We start from the raw sequence: 13,116 nt of genomic DNA, 5'->3' as shown, positions 1-13,116 counted from the left end.
TTTATAATATTTTCAATTTTGCCTTTACCGAAATTCTCGAGTTTTTTTAAAAAATATTCAATTTATAATATTTTCAATTTTGCCTTTACCGAAATTCTCGAGTTTTTTTTTTAAAAATATTCAATTTATAATATTTTGCATTTACCGAAATTCTCGAGGTTTTTTAAAAAAATATTCAATTCGTTATAATTCTCGAGGTTTTTTAAAAAAATATTGAATTTGTTATAATTCTCGAGGTTTTTTAAAAAAATATTGAATTTGTTATAATTCTCGAGGTTTTTTAAAAAAATATTGAATTTGTTATAATTCTCGAGGTTTTTAAAAAAATATTCAATTTGTTATAATTCTCGAGTTTTTTTAAAAAAATATTCAATTTATAATATTTTGCCTTTACCGAAATTCTTGAGTTTTTTTTAAAAATATTCAATTTATAATATTTTGCCTTTACCGAAATTCTCTAGTTTTTAAGAATATTCAATTTATAATATTTTGCCTTTACCGAAGTTCTCTAGTTTTTAAGAATATTCAATTTATAATATTTTGCCTTTACCGAAATTCTCGAGTTTTTTTTTTAAAAAAATATTCAATTTATTAATATTTTGCCTTTACCGAAATTCAAGAGTTTTTTTAAAAATATTCAATTTATAATATTTGTGCCTTAAAGAAATTTTCGAGTTTTAAAAAACTGATCTTGAATATTTCAACCTTGAGCTTTTATACTAAATCGCAGTCTTAAAATGAAGCTACCAACCATTAAAACACATTAAAACTTAATACAATCTTATATTGTTATTGATTACAAATGAAATTTAATACAATGCACAATGAAACCTCTCTTTAAAATATATACATATTTATATATATAGAAATATCAAATAACAAATTTATTGGGTTGTTGAAAACTTCAAAATTAAAACTAAAGTTCCTCGGCGGAAGTTTCGTGAAATTAATAGCAATTATTTATTTTTGTTTTACTTATAGGCATAGAGTTTAATGAATCCGGTTTCTTAACCAAACTTCCTTAATAAGGGGAGTTAGGGGGCAGTAACGATTTAAAATAATAAGCCCATTAAAATGAGGATTTCATTGTAAATAAGTTAATCATACGATGACATATGGCTCTCGTATCGCAGTTTAGTTATCAACAAGTTATTTGGTTAATGGTCGCATGGCCAGGAATTATTTTCATTTTCCTTTTTCTATAATCTATAATCTACAATATTGTCTTTCCTAGAATTTGATAGACTAAACGTGTGCCTTACCAAACCACCGACATCCTAATCAAAATAAACTGTACAAGCACTAGAGTGTTATTAAATAGTGACGTCATTCCGGAGTGACGTAATATGAAAATAATATATTCATTTCTAAAGAGATTGTGAAATGAAAATTTCCCATTTTCTTTTTTCTTGAGGGGTTTTTTTTTATAAATGTGGGAAATAATTAGGGAAGACCTGGAAAAGTTAGGGAAATTGGTTTGGGATGAAAAAAACACCGGGGAAAATAAATTATTATGAAAAATTCGGGAAAATCTTGGTTATTTCAGAAACTTAATATTAGAGAAGTGTACACCACGATGCGAGGAAATTGTAACATGATTCTCCCCAACTAAACCGAACAACATACGCGATAAATAGTTCCTTCTCATCATTACTCTATTAGCGCTGCTTAACTATTTGACAGAAAAAGGCGCATGCGCTTGTGCGTTTTTGTCCCCCCCCCCGTCAAGACAATCAAGGTTTGTTGGCTAATTGATTGCTGAGGATTTAGTAAATACCAAACAGTTATAGAATTCACCCTAGCACGGCGTATGCGATGATGCCCATCTGAAGTTTGATGAGTGGGAGAGCAAACGAAAAGGGCAGGTCCCTCGCCTGGGAAGAATCATGTTACATAACTAAAATATTAAGAGGATAAGCCAGAGTGTCATCCTTCTTCTATTATCCCCTTCTGATAATACGTAATATTTATACAGTTCCATGATGTTTTAACCGCTCAAATTGTAGTATAAAATTTAAGTTACACTTCCCCTTTAAGCAATGGCTAATATTCAACGTTGTACTACAACTACAAGGCAGTTCTAATAATTATTACGCTTGCTAATATAGTCAACTTAATTTGTCATTTTTTTTTTGTTATCAGCTTGGGGTATCATATTGAGCTATTTTGTTCGGCTGGATGCGGTTTTTATTAGCCATATTCTTGTTTATCCTTATTAATCGTCTGTCATTTTTTGTAGACTTTAGTCTCCATTTTTTTACACCCTTTGAATGCTCGCAATTTTAACCTAAATAAGCTCTTTCCTCGCCCTTGGAATGTCGGGCAATCTAAAGTTACGACGCCATATATCTCTCTCTCTCTCTCTCTCATTTTTCCCTGATTAATTCCGTCTATGGTTTTCTTTTCTCTTTTTTTCAATCTCCATCCCTTTTGCTCTTGAGCTTCCTTTACCTCAGGCGAGCATCGGAGAGTAGAGGAGACAATTCTGACCTAAACGAATTTATTTTCATTTCCGGGATATTCTTTGTCATTATTATTATTATTATCATAAGTTTATAAGATATGTTATATTATAAGTTTGTCACTGGTTATAAACTGGAGCTTGTCATGAAGTGTGGGAGGTAGGTCCTAGATTCGAGAAAAAGCTAGCGATGCCTGGTGAGGCACTGCATATCAAAGGCTTAGTATTCAGATTAAATTGGAAGATGGAATGGTCAGGCTGCAAAATTAACCACCGAGTGTAGTCAATCAATTCTCGCTTGTCGTTCTCGAGCTGTAAGTCTCTCAGTAGCATTACGAAGTATTTGTAGTGTTATCATACTTATGGAACATATCTAATTAACTTTACTTTACTAGGAAATTCGTCTTCATAAGCTAGCTTATTAAATTGGATTATGTTGTCAAGTTATTTGATTAAATTTGTAGCAGACTAATAAGGATTAATACTTTAACTAATTTAATATATATAATTTAAAATATAATCTATAAAAATTCTTATTTCTTTCTCTTTTTTGGTGCAGCTCGTTAAATGTTATTAATTTCGACATTTGGGATTAAAACATAACAATAACAAGTATGTCATCATTTCGTCTCGAGACGTTGGGAGCACGCGCCGATCTCGAACTAAAGGATTTGATGTTGTTGTCGCCTTAAACAGTGAGTACAATAATATTTTTGCGACTTTATACATTGTCCTCGTTCCTTCTGGCGACATCCCGAACTCAACAACCAATCAGATGACGGGGGAAACTTAATCTTTCCTTAATGCCTACAAGCTACTAAAAGTATTAGCTCCTAATCCGCGGACCCCAGTGACAAATGCAATATCGAATCTTTGAATTGCGCTTCCTACAGTTTCGAGTGTAGTATTATCCCCAATTTTATTTAAGTTAAAGATTTGAATATACCAAGAATTAATTAATTTTATCATCCAATAATAAGTATCTGTATGCATGCAGGGATAGATTTAATTTTAGAAGTAGGAATGGAGAACAGAGTAATCTGGGCGCACATCAAAGTCCCAGACCCCCCCTCCACGGGACGGGGGGGGGGTATGAAAGAAAAGGCGGGTCATAGCGACAGTGTAAAAAGGAATTACGTATTTTTCGCGGTCCCCGTCAGAAACGTCATCAAAACGTAGTTTAAGTGAGCCAATAAGATAATTTAAACTTTTCGTTACGTGTTGGAGGGAGGGGCTCTTTACTGGGACTCTTTACTACGAGTCGGACTGAAGTAAATACTAACCGTTCTCCATTCCTACTTAAATCTATCCATGATGCATGGTTACGATAATGACTCCCAAAATGTAAGAAATATTGTCATGAATATAACTAGAAACATTTACGAATTTATTGTAAACAACCTCTTGTTCAAGATGGGTCTGTTTCTCTGTTTGTTTAGTATTCGTGTAAAGGTTGAATCAACTATGGGATACGTGTTTGGGAATGGGAATGGGAATGTGACATCGTACGTTTCGTTTAATAATTTATGGTAAAAGGATACTACATTAATACGATCGTATTTTAGTTCCTATTGAATGGAATTAATTATCCCTTTAAAATTTAATGTTTTCCTTTGATAAAGTTCAAAAGCTTATTCTAGCGTTTGTTTTTTTTAAACGCTATTCTTTCTTAGATAAAGGTAACTTAAAAATTTAAATTAGTGTTTTTTCTTTTTTTGTTCCTACATTTAATTGATTTTAATAATTTATGCTCGGGAAAATTTTTCCATTGTCGTGTTTTGCCAGAAGCAAATTGAAGTTAATGGGAAGTGAAACATTTTTAGAGTGGCAAAATTTGAAAAGCCTTTCGCATAGTCTTTGAAGCCAGTCAAAAACTGATGAAAATTTCATTATTCTATAATTTAGAATCAATTTTGAAAGAGATATACAGGGTGTTTCGGATAACTCTGCATGCATAAATTAAGAGGGATATTCTTTGGGAAATCAAATTTGAGGCGAAAATGTAATTTCCTGTATATAGTGCCCGTGGGAAATTTAACCTTTTAAAAGTGTTAAGTGTTAATCAACTTATATAACTTTCTAAGCAAATCGAATTACAATTAAGTGTCGCAACTTATTCCCCAAGGTGAATTAATGAATTTTCGCGCCTTATATAAATATTTTTCCCGCCTTTTTTTTATTGCAACCATGTCAGACCAGCTTGGACTGTAGTAGGCTATGGTAGATCAATATAATTTAATATTTATTTTACGCGCCATAATGCGATTATACTGAGGCGACATTTCTAGCTTCTATATGGTCTTCCGCCCCCACTGTATTAAGCCTTTTCGGCCTTGGTTACGAAATTATTCGCGGCCTTCTTGTATACTCGTGTATCCCATGCATGCTTTTATAGATTCCCTAAGAAATGATGTGTTTTGAAATTCGATTTCTCTCGCCAAGTAGTTGACCTATTTAGACCTACTACGTGTTCGAAATGTAATGTAACCTTGCGCCTTTTCGTGCTAAAACAGTATGATTCTTCGAAGTTCTTAGACATTATATATGATATAGTCAAGAAGTGATATCTAGTTTATTAGGGAGAAGGTATAAATTCATTCATGCACATTTCTAGCTTTATCTTCAGTCCAAACGTATAGTAGGTCCGGAGTTAAATTTTCTTGAAAACTCACGTCAGCACGTCAGCGTGACGCGAATGACGAAAATTACGTATTTTCCGTCTGAGGAGAGGCGAAATAACCCGGCGGCCTCCTTTTACGTCCCCCCTTGTATTTTGAAAGGGGGACTGGGACTATGGCGCGCGAATACTTAGGCATCTTTTAACTTCTCCCTAATAAATTAGATATCACTTCTTGATATGGTATATTATACAGCGTGTTTATGATAAGTCTGCATGCCATAAATTAAGGATGTTCTTTGGGAAATCAAGTTTGACTCGAAAATGTAACTTCTATCTCCATTTTGATTGTCCCAAGGGACACTACCCTGTATAGATGAAAAAGTTATTTCAAAATCCTTCAAGGCATCTTTGAATGGTTGCTTCGGCTTTAGTAAAGTCCTCACTCGAACTTTAGCCCTAGATGACCTTTATCTCTGAGGGATTAATACTGGACGACGTGATGTTTAATTAAATCTTTTATATATTTTTATAAAAATTGACCCAGTTAATTCCTTGTCGAAGGTTGTTACTTAAGAAGTTTAAGTTTGCTAAATTCGAGTCACGAGTCCATCTATATATATATATAACCTTAAGCCTTAATAATATCATTTTGGTCGAGCTCTTATTTGATTGTGGGCAGAGAGAGATAAGCCCCAAAACTGTTTGACCCAAATAGAAAAGGACCCCCTTGCGCTTGCAAGTATAAAGTCTTCGCTATTTTAAGAGGATTTTCTGTTGAGCCGTTTCTATAGCAACTAAGTTTTAGGTAACATTTTCTAACAGTTTATATATATCGTCCTTTTCTCCGTTTGGAGATTTGCTTGAAAGTTGAAATTTTGTTTTGGTAACAATTTCTTTCTTTAAACAAATGGGAATTGAGAAATTTACGTTAAGACTTTTATCCCTAACTCTCTCTTTATATAATCTTTGTGGTTACAGTGTGTTTGTGATAAGTGTGCATCCATAAATTAAGGGGGATTTTCTTTGGGGAAATAAATTTTGAGTCGAAAATGTATAAATTCTATCTATGACATTTTGTTTACCCTAAGGGACACTGTTCTCGAGTTATGATTTCATTTGAGTGTTTTAGGGATGGCCCCTTAATTAAATTAGAAATCATTGTCTTAAAATCAGTTTCTTAATTAATTAATTAAATTTAAGGGGGTCATCCGTAAAATTAATACTTTGGATGCAATCTTAACTCGAAAACAGTGTCTCTTAGGGGGAAACCAAATGTTATAGATATAAGTTACATTTTCGACTCAAAATTTGTTTTTCAAAGAATATCCACCTTAATTTATGGCTGGCAGACTTATCAGTAACACCCTTTATATCAAGGGTATAGTTTAAATCTATGATTTTTAATTAGGTTTGGGGCGTTAAGTACCCTTACCGTTACTATAGGTAGCGTCGGTATTAGCTTTTGAGAAGGAATATACGCGTGGGTATTCGTAAGTGCCTGGGAGTATCTTCTCTTCTTAATTGAGCGTGAATTTTCGAGGAGTTTATAAACATTAATTCATTTTGAAGATGGCCGGGGTTTGGAGCTCCCTACTTCCTTTTTAAAGTTTAAAGTTTAATGTTTAATGTTTAATTTTTTATTTGTCTTGAATATTTAGTTTATATTCCGTGGATTTTCTTGAAAAATAAGGCTTATATAGTATAAATAATTACAATGTCTCTAATTTGCATATTGAAACGCTTCGGTTTTATTTCTTTTATAAGTTTTGGTTCTTTAAAGAAAGCGATCAGTACTTGGAATAATCCCCGCCGCCTCTAAATTACAACCAGCATGCATCTCATTGGTTCTTGAAAACTAACGTCAGCGAGACGCGAATGACGAAAATTACAGTCATATTTTCCGACTGAGGAGAGGCGAAATAGCCCGGCGGCCTCCTTTTACGTCCCCCCCCCTTGTATTTTGAAAGGGGGACTGGGACTATGGCGCGCGAATACTTGGATATCTTATACCTTCTCCCTAATAAACTAGATATCACTTCTTGGTTTCAATGAAATGAATTACATTAAAACCATTTTCGACTTATTCATTTTATTTATTTATTAATAAATGAACATCAAAATACAGTGGAATGGGAAGGCATTGAACCAGCGCGAATCTTAAATGTGAACTACGTTAATAATAATCCCTTATTATTTATTTGTCCGTAGCATATGGTTCTAGTAAATCCATTATCTGTAAGTAGGATTACAATGAAACGAAATTAATCCGACGGCGGGTCTCGCATTGATAAATACATGTATTTATAGATTTCTGTTGCAGTAGTTAAGCCTAATCTAACCCTTTAATGTACGTAAGACACGCCCATTCCTTAGAGCTTAATAGACTCCATTTATCTCCTCCGTTATATGCGTTCCCCTTATATAGGCATTAATTAAATATGGACCGCGTTACTGAATATGTGGTCGGTATTCTGATCTACTCCTATCATAATAATATTCGGTACTATAATTTTGCATGGTCGCTTCAGGGTTAAAGGTCAAGTATTATAATATAATTAATGCAGCGTGTTTCTGATAAGTATGCATGCATAAATTAAAGGGGATGTTCTTTGGAAAATCAATTTTCATTCAAAAATGTTCTGTACTATTTTGTTTGCCCAAAGGGACACTGTTTTCAAGTTAAGATTGAATCCAGAGTATTTTACGGATGACCCCTTAAATTCAATTAAGAAACTGATTCCAAGACAATGATTTCTAATATTTAATTAAGGGGTCATCCATAAAACACTCTTAAAATCATAACTCGAAAACAGTGTCCCTTAGGGCAAACAAAATGGAGATAGAAGTATAGAACATTTTCGACTCAAAATTGATTTCCCAAAGAACATCCCCCTTAATTTATGCATGCAGACTTATCAGGAACACCCTGTATATCATCTATTACTGAACAGGATTAGGTATTCAGATCTACTAAATCGGATTGAATCGACACTTTCAGAGGTCAATTTAAAGTTGAAAGGTCAAGGGTAAATGACCCATTGCTTATAATTATGTATTATTTTTTAAGCTTAAGATTATGCAAATTTTTTTAATCATTTTGAATTATAGTGTATACGTGCTTCTGATAAAAAGTTTTTAATTTATATAGGCCTATATAATATGAAAAAACTGAAAGGAAATTTTTTTTCCCATAAATCTACGGTTAGGGCATAAGAATGTCTAAAAAAAACACAAAAAATTCAATCAACTTTGTTATGAACAAGAAAAACACGTAAAAACCAGAAGGGGATAATAGAAGAAGGATGACACTCTGTATCCTCTTAGTACTTTGGCTATGTAACATGATTTCTAAGGCTCACGTACTCTTTTTGTTTGCTCTCCCGCTCATCAAACTTCAGATGGGCATCGCATACACCGTGCTAGGGTGAATTCTATAACTGTTTGGTATTTACTCAATCCTCAGCAATCAAGTAGGCACAAACCTTGATTGTCTTGACGCGGGACGAAAACACACAAGCGCATGCGCCTTGGCTGGCAAATAGTTAAGCAGCGCTAATAGAGTAATGACGAGGGGGGGGAACTATTTACATGGCATATGTGATTCGGTTTAGTAACCTTGCTTCAAATGTTAATCTGATGTTGGGGGAAGAATCACGTTACAATTACCCTCCCGCTTTATGCTGGTACACTTCTCACGAAGAGAAGTATTATATACTTCTGGTAAAATGGGTGGAGATCAAATTCAAAATAAATGGGATAACTTTTACCTTATAGCTAAAACCACGTAACTTCAATTTTAAATACAATAACAGTTACTTGATTTTCGCCTTCAATACGCGATAAGTATCGATATTATATTCAATCATCGATAGAATAAATTGGCGCCTCAAAATTTGTCATATTTTTCAGCGTCTGAGTTTAATGCTTATAAAGCGTAGAACCAATGTATCACTATGATATTTCTAAGGTACGGTTTTTACCTTTGATAGTGGTATAAACTCAACGTGAAATTTATTGTTTGAGCGTATGGACAGTTGAGCGTTGCAATTTCGAATAAAATATATTGAAGTTGTCGAAAAATAGAGAGGCCACGGACTAGACTCGGTGGCGCGACCCACGTTGTTCTTTCTGTTCTTGCGTGTCCCCATTGTCCTGACCTCATTTAGACGGACAAAATCCTGCCGGTCATGCCGACGCGGTAGTGGTAAGATTATTATTATTATTTAAACTGACCGTTTAGAAGAGAGAAGCGTGAGAAATGACTTAATGATCACAATTAATATTTTAAATCCGAGGTATGAGGATTATTGTAAAATAATAATGCAGTATACAGGGTGTTTCTGATAAGTCTGCATGCATAAATAAAGGGGGATGTTCTTTGGAAAATCAATCAATTTTGAGTCGAAAATGTTGTATACTTCTATCTATGACATTTTGTTTGTCCTAAGGGACACTGTTTTCGAGTTAAGATTTTAAGGGTGTTTTAGGGATGGCCCCTTAATTAAATTAAATTAGAAATCATTGTCTTAATCAGTTTCTTAATTAAATTTCAGGGGTCATCCGTAAAATACTCTGGATGCAATCTTAACTCGAAAACATTGCCCCTTAGGGCAAACAAAATGGAGATGGAAGCTACATTTTCAACTCAAAATTGATTTCCCAAAGAACATCCCCCTTAATTTATGGATGCAGACTTATCAGATACACGCTGTATTTATCTATGACCATATTTTGACACGCATAGTGGTTAAACGCGTCAATTGAAGCATTGAACCACTTCATCTTTATTTTAATTCATAAAAAAAAAACTTTCGAATCATTTAAGTTCAAAAAAATATCAATCAATTCTATATACTTAGGCCTAAAACTTTATACAAGCAACTTTAAACTTCTGTCTGTCCTTAAGGGAGTATTGTAACCCTAAACCGCTCCTGAAGTGCAAGGAACTGTAAAACTGACAAGCGTTATTCGAGGCCGGGGAGAACTTAGTAAACACTGCTTACATGTAAGCGGACGGATTCCATCCCTTTGATGTAAAATCAATTCCAGGCAGTGAAAGCTGTTTATTGGTGTTTACACAGAGTATTGCTTCGGATCTTGCCTCCTGCGTGATGATATTCAATCCTTGGCGCAAAATGCCTAACGTTATTTCACGGAAACTTATAAAACTATAAGGTTTATTTACCTTATCGTAAATATTTGGGCATTTTTCAATCTCAAATCCGTCTATCTCGAAAATGTGGCGAAATTTTGGCACGCGAATTTAAAGAAAATAAACAGATTCCCCCCTCCCCATATCCGAAATATACAGGGTGTTTCTGATATGTCTCTCGTAAATTAAGGGAAATGTCAGGGAATTTCAACAATGTCAGGGAAAACCTCAGGGAATTTTGTTAAAGTGACTAAAATATCTGTGGTTCTATCATCCAGGAGAGATCACGTTTGACCAAACACCAAAATCGTGTCGCTCAAAAATGTGATTTAAGCACAATTGTTTAGTTACATTTAAAGAGCATTGACAATGGGGCCTAAAAAAATAGGTAAAATAGGTCAGGAAAAACATGGAAAAGTCAGGGAATTTGAATCTGAAATCTTAGTGGCAACCCTGCAATACGAACCGCGGTTTATTATTTGTTTGCTTACCTTAACGGCGGCAAACTTGTTTACTAGTTTTGAGGGTCGTTGGTGTTAAGGTCTCTTGTTACTATATAGCTTGTTTATCGCTTGAAGAGTTTTCCTTCCCTTGATAAATAACCCCTATACCGTCTGTCATTTTGTTGACGCGTCGACTCCACACACACCTCCCTCTCTCTCACTGTCCTTTCAGTCTTTGTCTCATCCTCCAAGGTCGTGCTATACTTACTCGAGATAGAGTAGTAACATCAAAGTCAGTCGGACGTTTCAAACACCCTGTTCTAAATTAAAGTCTCAATAAACATTGACTTCCATGTTACCTCAGTTCAATTTCGCAAGACTTTCATTATTAAAAACACGAGAAGAAGGGCCACGTGACATCAATATATTGGTTGGTTTAAATTGTATGGCCTGAGCTGACGACTTCCTATTTCCAATATGGTTGCCAAAATCGAGGTAAGAGATAGGGAGGTGTGATATCACAGGAAAGTTCGTAGTAGCAGACTATATTCTAATTTGTTGGTTGTTGAAAATAAGCAAGCGAGCCCATTTCGTAAATAACATTTACAGAACTTGAATATTAACAAGAATGAGTTAAAGTTACGATGTACTTTTCTAGTTACACTTCATTTTATGGAGCTGAAATTAGCATAAACAAGACGGCCCAAGGGCTCGTAATAGTAGCCATATCGTACGAGTGAATAGCCCCTCTATACCCTACCCTAATGAGTGGATAACCCCTCTATACCTTACCCTAATGAGTGAATAGCGCTATCTTTTTCAATGCTTAAATGATTTACCGTGCATAAAATCAGAGTGAATAGCCCCTCGATTCCCTACTCTAAACAGTGATTAAATTATGACCGTATAAATTTATTTATGCTGTAATTCTAATATTCCGGCGAATCGAAGAACAGATAGTTTTTAGTGATAATCCACTCGATGACTTTACAACATAGACTTATGCCGATGCACACTTATCGCATCTTATAAATTTCTAACAAGGACTTATGCCCAGAAACTTTTGAAAGAGAAAGTTTAGTTATAGTGATTACGCATTTTAGTGATTATCCCCTCGAATTACCATTAGCAATGCTAAAATGGTCATACGCATAACGCTCGCTTAACACTATGTTAGCTCTATCTAAACCCACATTTGAATTAACCGCCAAAACGTTCCAGTCAAACATAACATAGATGACGATAGCTACCGAACGAGAACGAAACACATGAGAAGCGCGGTAGGAAATGGGGAAAATCGTTATCTATTTAATTAGCACATACATAAAAAGAAAATAAATATAAAAACCCCAAACATACAAATTCATAAGTATCCGACCCCACAGATAAAAATTCAAAGGTATTCGACCCCACAGATTAAGAGGTACCCCACCCCACATCCCCCGACATTTTAGAGATAAAAATAAATAATAAAAAACTCGGAGTTTCTATCAAGTCTCTATGGTTTAGTTGGTAGAATGTCTGCCTGTTGCGCCAGCGTCCCGGGTTCGATTCCCGGGTCTGACCTGAAAAAATTTTAATTAAAATTAAATCTCTAACCGAGCCCAGTTGCCCCAATGGGTGGGTTGTGGTAATATAAAGTTCCTTTTAAGCTAAAATCTGACGATAACGAAAGCGAAAACTCCGGCCACAAGTACTACTACTACTACTACTACTACTACTACTACTACGGCTCGGGTCAAACTAAGAGCCTATCGTATACTACGATATGGCTAAAAACGACCCCTCTATCTCTCTTCCTTTCATATTTTGGTTTATATAGGCTCCTTTTACTACAACTCCAGGGTTTTCTTTTGCTTGTTTTGTATATATCTTATTTTTGCGCCATTATAGGGTATATTGTACCAGGAATAAATACAGCTAATTGGAATGTATCATTGTGTAGGCTCCATTTTTCTCTTCGTATCTAGGCGGATTTTGTGGGAAGAACTATAGACTAATCATTACGTATGACGAATTAAATCTATCTCGCTACGCGAGGCACCTTGCGACCGCGACGTGCCCGACCTGTCGTTGCTACCAACCAATGAAACAACAGTTATAAAATACGTCAGAATTGTGAGGCGTGACTGATAGTAAGCTCTCAAGTCCGGTATACCCACAAAACCCTCGTAGAAATTAACATGGGAGATATGGAGTATGCGCAAGGATTCCTGTTAGCTTTATGTATTCTTTACTTTAGTCATTCCGCGCCTTTTTCTTATTTTTGTTTCGACTTTCGCGCTTTTTAAGTGCGCTATGGAACGCTTTGCTACTACTACTACTACTGGGTTGCGTTGACACGTGTTCATTTCTCAGTGAAAGTGAAAATTCTCTTTACATACTATAAAGAAAAGTATGTACCAACTTATTTTCTAGTTCCTCGGGGCAAGCCAGAATA

The 13,116-nt window shown here is 34.8% G+C and overlaps 1 protein-coding gene across 2 annotated transcripts in view; it reads left to right on the top strand.

Moving 5' to 3' along the window:
- The window catches only part of LOC149676880 (uncharacterized), a 45,768-nt gene that overhangs the window by 5,054 nt on the left and 27,598 nt on the right, over positions 1 to 13,116 (top strand). For both annotated transcript variants that reach the window (XM_089837797.1, XM_089837793.1), the window contains exon 2: positions 3,021 to 3,156. The gene's annotated coding sequence lies outside the window, so the exon portion shown is untranslated. The remainder of the gene's footprint in view (positions 1 to 3,020; positions 3,157 to 13,116) is intronic.

Source organism: Phalangium opilio, unplaced genomic scaffold (assembly GCF_054372755.1).
Source record: "Phalangium opilio isolate 3A_F unplaced genomic scaffold, DU_Popi_V2 ptg000045l_1, whole genome shotgun sequence".
Classification (NCBI taxonomy): domain Eukaryota; kingdom Metazoa; phylum Arthropoda; class Arachnida; order Opiliones; family Phalangiidae; genus Phalangium; species Phalangium opilio.
This window is presented reverse-complemented; position numbering and strand designations above follow the sequence as displayed.